Source organism: Nannospalax galili, unplaced genomic scaffold (assembly GCF_000622305.1).
Source record: "Nannospalax galili isolate Female #2095 unplaced genomic scaffold, S.galili_v1.0 scaffold550, whole genome shotgun sequence".
In the NCBI taxonomy this organism is placed as follows: domain Eukaryota; kingdom Metazoa; phylum Chordata; class Mammalia; order Rodentia; family Spalacidae; genus Nannospalax; species Nannospalax galili.
In genome coordinates this window covers 1,126,624-1,132,804 of record NW_008329138.1, presented here as the reverse complement: position 1 = coordinate 1,132,804, position 6,181 = coordinate 1,126,624, and the positions used below count along the sequence as shown (strand labels likewise).

At 37.9% G+C, this 6,181-nt stretch overlaps 1 pseudogene; it reads right to left on the bottom strand.

Annotated features, from left to right (window-relative positions):
- Positions 1-4,245: 4,245 nt before the first annotated feature.
- Positions 4,246-5,172, bottom strand: LOC115070341 (annotated as a pseudogene).
- Between the last annotated feature and the right edge of the window lie 1,009 nt (positions 5,173-6,181).

Sequence of the window (6,181 nt, the reverse complement as noted above, 5' to 3'; positions counted from 1 at the left end):
AGATTGCTTACTGAAAAGGATGATAAGTCATGATCTACTCTGAATAACATGTTAATACAGCTCATATTTGACTGAAATATTTAAGTTGGTATCCAGGTGCATTTCCAAATACTTACAGAACATTTAGACCAATGCCTTCTGTAGAGTGACCATTGGTTCAGGAGAATAAACGAATCAAAAGCTGACTATGTGACCTTTAACTCATCTGACTTTGCTGATCTTTAGTACAGGAAATGCAACATGAGTCTAGAACAAAAAATGCTGATGTTCTTGTGCACTGTATTATGGTTGTGCTTCCTATCACATGGAAGTTTGGTGATGCTACTGGTTTTGTGACTCCCTTTCTCCAAAGAAAACTACTCTATGGAACAGGATAACATGGATTTATAAATAAATGCTTGGGGTACCAAAAAAAAAAATAGTTAAAAAAGATCGAAGTAGGAAGGCACACAGGAGTGGCTTCATTGTTAATCTTATGGCTGCTTTATTGGAATAAGTGATGCTAGAGAGTTCATAAATATTATTCCCGCAAATTCAAAAGTATTTCATGAATGACATCATTTGAATCAGTAAATATCTGATCTCACTATTCAATCCATAGAGATTAAACCCTCTATGATTGATCCCGTTCTACAAATGTGAAAGCCATGGGTTGAATCCCAGGACAAAATAATGGAGGGTCAAAATAAATAATTGAAAAGTGGAGGGAGGGTGAATTTGCTCTCTTGAAGTGAGACATTCATCCCCAATGAGCTTCACGAGTCTTGAAACTGTGCCACTGGCTTTCCTAGTTTTCGGTTGTACACAAGGCATAGTGTAAGACTTCTTGGCCTTCAAGAATGCATGAGTGAATTTACATGATAGGTATTCTACCCAAAGTTCATCTATCTATGCTTCCATCTGCCCATCAATTTCTTACCTGCTCTGTTTTTCAGGAGAATTCTGACTTACAAAGATGGACTGTAGGAAAAACAGGGAGAAATTGAAGGAGTCCAAGGGATGGGAAATAAAAAAGGGTAGAAATTGATTAAGAGAGTGAGGACTCATGTGATGTTCCATTCCTCTGATCCGACAAAGACTTTCTTAAAAACAGGTTCATGTATAAAGTAAGTATTTGAAAGAGTACACAGATCATCTTTCAGGAAAAAGCACGCTGAGATGTTTGTGGATACTTAGTCACTCAGAAGAAATCCTGTAAGTCCGTGATTAAGACATGTAGTCAATTACCAGTAATAAGTAAACATAATCAATGATGACATTTGATTCTATTGTAGAGTGATTGGTGTATTGTTAATTTTTTCATAAATGAAGATTAAATGCATCTGAAGTTCCACTCATCTACAGACTCTGTATTAGGAAAAGAAAAACATAAATAAGAGTCAAGTTAAGGGACATCTGTAAAAGGGAAAGTATTTCTGTATTTCTTCATTCCTCAGAAAGAAAATACCAACTCCATAGATCAGCATTAGTCACATGATCATTTGTTAATGTTAATGGAAAGAGAGAAGTGCCATTCATATCCTTTGACATGTTTTGCTCCCCAGACAACTTTAAAACCGAAAGAAGGGTACCATCCTTTCTTCACATAGCTCTAAAGTTGGTACAGATTTTAAATAACTATTTTTTTCCAGGGAGATGTTCCTCAGAAACATTCATTATGGAAAATGAAGGAATAGAGAATTTTGAGAAGTAATTTGTAATTCATTTGTAATTTCATTATTTGCTGAAATTTTAAATCTGTAGTTTTCTAATAGAAACAATTACTATAACTTTTTTTTACCATGACAAATGAGAAATAATCAATTTTGATACTGTATATCCCTTATATGTTATAGATATCAAACCATATTTTCTTGAATCACAGCACTGAAGAACTTTATCAAATGTTGGCAGAGTGTATCTGTATATTCATGCATCAAGATATCCACATGCCATTCTTTTCTATATGTGTATTGTATATGAATAAAGCCATACAATATGTAGCATAGAATTAATCTACTTTGTGTTTCTTAAGAATGGCTATGCTGACAACAGTGATAGCAATGGTGGTGTCTAGGCACAATGCTGTCGTTTATTGTACTGATACTAGATGGGACTCTGCTAAGCACAACATGAATAAATCATGTGATTAATGCTTCTAACAACCCCATGTTGAAGGTGTTACAAATAAGATTTTGAAATATGAAACACAGTCAAGCCCATAGGATACAGGCATAATAACATGCATTTTGCAATGGATTTAGGACAGCTCATGTTCCCAACCACTTCTTGTCACTTTCAGCATAACTTTATTTTGATGATAACATAAGCATTCCTTGGTAACACTCATTGTTTGTGAGGCTCTCACACTTCAATCTACCCCCCTGTAAAGGCCCAGACAACTTGAATTCTGTGTTAGGAAATCATGTGGTATAAGAACATGAAGATAATATTTTATGAGTCATTTCACTTTTAGCACAGACATTATTTTAGTCTTTAGTTAATGAATATAAAACAAATCCAAACTGAGGAAAGTATAAAGATTTTCCAAAAAATATTGACCTTTGTTACAGTCAAGGAACGTGTGATGGCACCTCACTGTCACTCATTGTCTTAAATACACATCAGAGGCCTTCTTCGTGGTAGATATTCTATGAGTTAGGACAAAAGTGCAATTGCATACATTCACTGTTAGAGAACATAAGAGAGCTCTTGCTGCTCTAAAATTCCTATGTACAATCCGTAATAACGTTCCTTACCCCAGTGCTTAGGAAACAATTCTCCACTGTCTAAATGGTTTGAATTCATCCACAGTGTCCTACAGCTACATTTATATAGTGTGTTGCTTATACAACTTTGCTCTGGAATTAGTGTAAAGTAAGTATCTCCAAATCTTTTCAAAGGACAATGGTTCATTTTTTGTTATTACTAAATAACAAACATTCTAATGCACCATATTTTATTTATCCATTCAATTACTAAGAAATATCTTGGTTGCTTGCAAATATTAACAAATAAAGACATTATAAACATCCATGTGAAGTTTTTTGGGTGTATATTGGTTTTAATTCTGTTAAAATAAATAAAACAAGCAGATTACATGGCATGAAAAAGTTTAATTTAAAAAGGAAGTCTAATCTTCCTTTCAAAGTGTTCCTACCACTTGCATTTCCACCAATAACATAGGAGAATTCTGCCTTGCATCATTGTAGGGTTTCATATGAACATTGTTCTTTTTGACTATGCTATTAGTTTTAAAGTCATATCTCATTGCTATGTTAATTTGCATTTCTTTGATAAATGAAGTAGTGCATCTACATATCTTTGAATTAGAATATTTCTATGATTTTCTTTCAGCATTTCATAGTCTTTTTTTTACAATTTTAGAATTTTGTTGTGTTGGAGATTCAATCCAAGGGATTTCACATGTATAGCATGGCTTCTAGAACAGAACTACACCCCAGGCCCTAAATATCACAGTATTTTCTAAGTAAACATAATACTGTAGTCATGCATGAGAAAGTAAGGGTGGAGGACTGTCCTGCTTCAGAAGTCAACATAAGTTCCACGCCAAACTCAGATGCAGAGTGAAACCCCATCTCAGGAAACCAAAAGGGAAAAATGAAAAAGCAATAACAGAAAATGTCTGTGTCCCAAACTGACTGTTTCCTCCAAGGGGCAGGGCCTGCTGTGGATAATTGACTACGGAGGGGCTTCTGGAAGCCATTTTATGATGGAAGCAGCAAGCCGCCAGGAACACACGGCAGTGCGGGTGGAGAGAAATATGGCTTCAGCGTCTCACCCGTGTGTGAGAGGGGGCATTTACTGACCTGGGGCAAAACTGTGGGTCCAAGATGTGTGGGCAAAAGTTAATGGAGACTGTGGGCAGGCATGGAAATTATCTGGAATGGCGGGCAGAGCTGCACAGAGCTGGGTGTTGGATGTTTCTTTGTAAGTTTCTCCAGTTCCCCCCTCCCTACCCAAGACAGAAAATGAAAAATTCACATAAAGATATGTTATATGGTTTGTCTGATAGCACAAAAGACCCCAGAAGAACTTGGTCTACAATGTCCCTCTATTCTGTTGGAGAAAGCTTAAATTAGAGGACAGAGCATCCAAATTCAGTTATATAATGGCCTGGAAAGAATGATCAGAGTCCAACTGTTTTGTGTTATAGTTGGGGTTTCATGAATTTTTTTGATGATAGTTGAGGGAGTAGGATTTCCTAAGGCCTCCTCTTCTTCTGGAGTTATGGTGCATGGCTTCTTACACTTTGGAGTCCATGTGGACCATGAGGTCCAACATCCAGTTGCTGTGACCAATTTCATTCTCATACCAGGAAATGAGCTTGACAAAGTGGCCATTGAGAGCAGTGCCATCCCAGCATCAAATGTGGAAAAGTGAGTATAAGTATTAATGTCAAAGGAGTTAACCTGTTCTCAGTGTGGCCCAGACTGCCCTTTTGGGGCCCTCTGATGCCTGCCCTGACACCATTTGATGTCATCATATGTGGCAGCTTTCTCTAGGTGGCAGGTCAGATCCAGCATGGCCACATGGGATCCAGCAGCTCTGAGATTACGTTGTCCACAGCCTTGGCATCACCAGTGAATGAAGGGATGATGTTCTGGGCAGCCCCAAGACCATAACAGAAGAGTTTCCTGGGGGGGTCATCCACAGTCTTATAGGTAGTTGTGATGGCATGAACTGTGGCCATGAGTCCCTCTGTAATGCCAAGTTGTGGATAAACTTGACTAGCAAGGATAAGCAGTTGATGGTGCAAGAGGCATTTCTAAGAATCTTGAGTGAGTTGTCATAATTCTTATGGTTCCCATTCATCACAAACATGGAGGTATCAGCAAAAGGTTCAGAGATGAGGACTGGGCCCCAGTCTTCTTCACAGTGGTGAAGATACCAGTAGACTCTACAACATACTCAGCACCAGCTTCACCCCATGTAGGCTGATCTGCTCCTAGAAGATGGAGATGTCTTTCTCATTTATGACAAGTTTCCTCTTCTCAGCCTTGGCTGTGCCATTGAACTTGCTATTGGTGGAATCATGCTGGAACATGCAGAAAATGTTACTGAGGTCAAGGAAGGCTCATTGATGGCAACAAAATCCACTTTGCCAAAGCTGAAGGAAGCCCTGGTGACCACATATGCAATATGGCCAAATTCACTCACTCCAACTGCCATCTTCATGTCTCAGGGACAAGATGTGGGGGTGACTGGCCCTAGAAGTGGGATGAGCAGAAAGCCAGGGTCAAAGTCTTCCCTGGAGGAGGAGCAGAAACACTCTGGTATAAGTCAACACATCTTTGTTGGCATGAAGGCACTATTTGCACACCTGACACTCTTTCAGAGAGCTCTTTCTCTAGAGAGAATACAAAATTCACACAGTGGACCTCAGTGTGAACAACTAACATGAGTGACTCTAGCATAGATGTTAGGAAACAAGAGTGTCAATCAAGTACAGTGTGTGAGCTTAAGCTCCCCGTCTTCAGGTTAGTGATTTATTTTCAGTGGAGTATTTAAGTAGAAGAAAAAAAAATTAATGCAAGTTTCTGTTTTATTGTCTGTTTTTGTTTTTTAATTATTGCTACAGATTGAAATTTGAAAATCCTTTGTCCAAGAAAGAGTTTTTTGTTAAGGGACTTGACCCCAGGGTGGTACTATTTGAAGGTTTAACAGAAGTTCAAGATTTGGGACTTTTGGAAGCTTTTAAGCTCTTTGGAAGCATACCATGATAAAGGACCAATTTCTTCTTTTTCTTATTTGATTCCTGGCTTTTAGAGGAAGGGAATACTTTGCTCTGTCATGGGCTGTGCTCACCTTTTGCTTCCTTCCCCAGAAGTTCAAAACCTGTGAGCTACCCAAACTTGGGTTGAAACCTGCAGAAGTATGAGCCAAAATGAAAACTTTGTCAACATAAGTTAATTGTCTCAGGCATCTCATTAGAGTAATGAAGAGCGGCTCATTCAATAAATCTAAGTATTTCCAGGGGGACAGATAAACACCAATAGTCAGAATAAAATTTGTAGGTAAGAAAAACAACATCAAGGCAAAAGCTCTTTTATCTGTAAGGTATACTGTACTTGAAAAATTGAAACCTCTGAAAATCTCAGTTAAAAGATTACAAGCAACTTTCAAATTTAGCAGAAGTTAACAGGAATATAAGAGATGCAATTTTTTTCTTTGCTTCCTT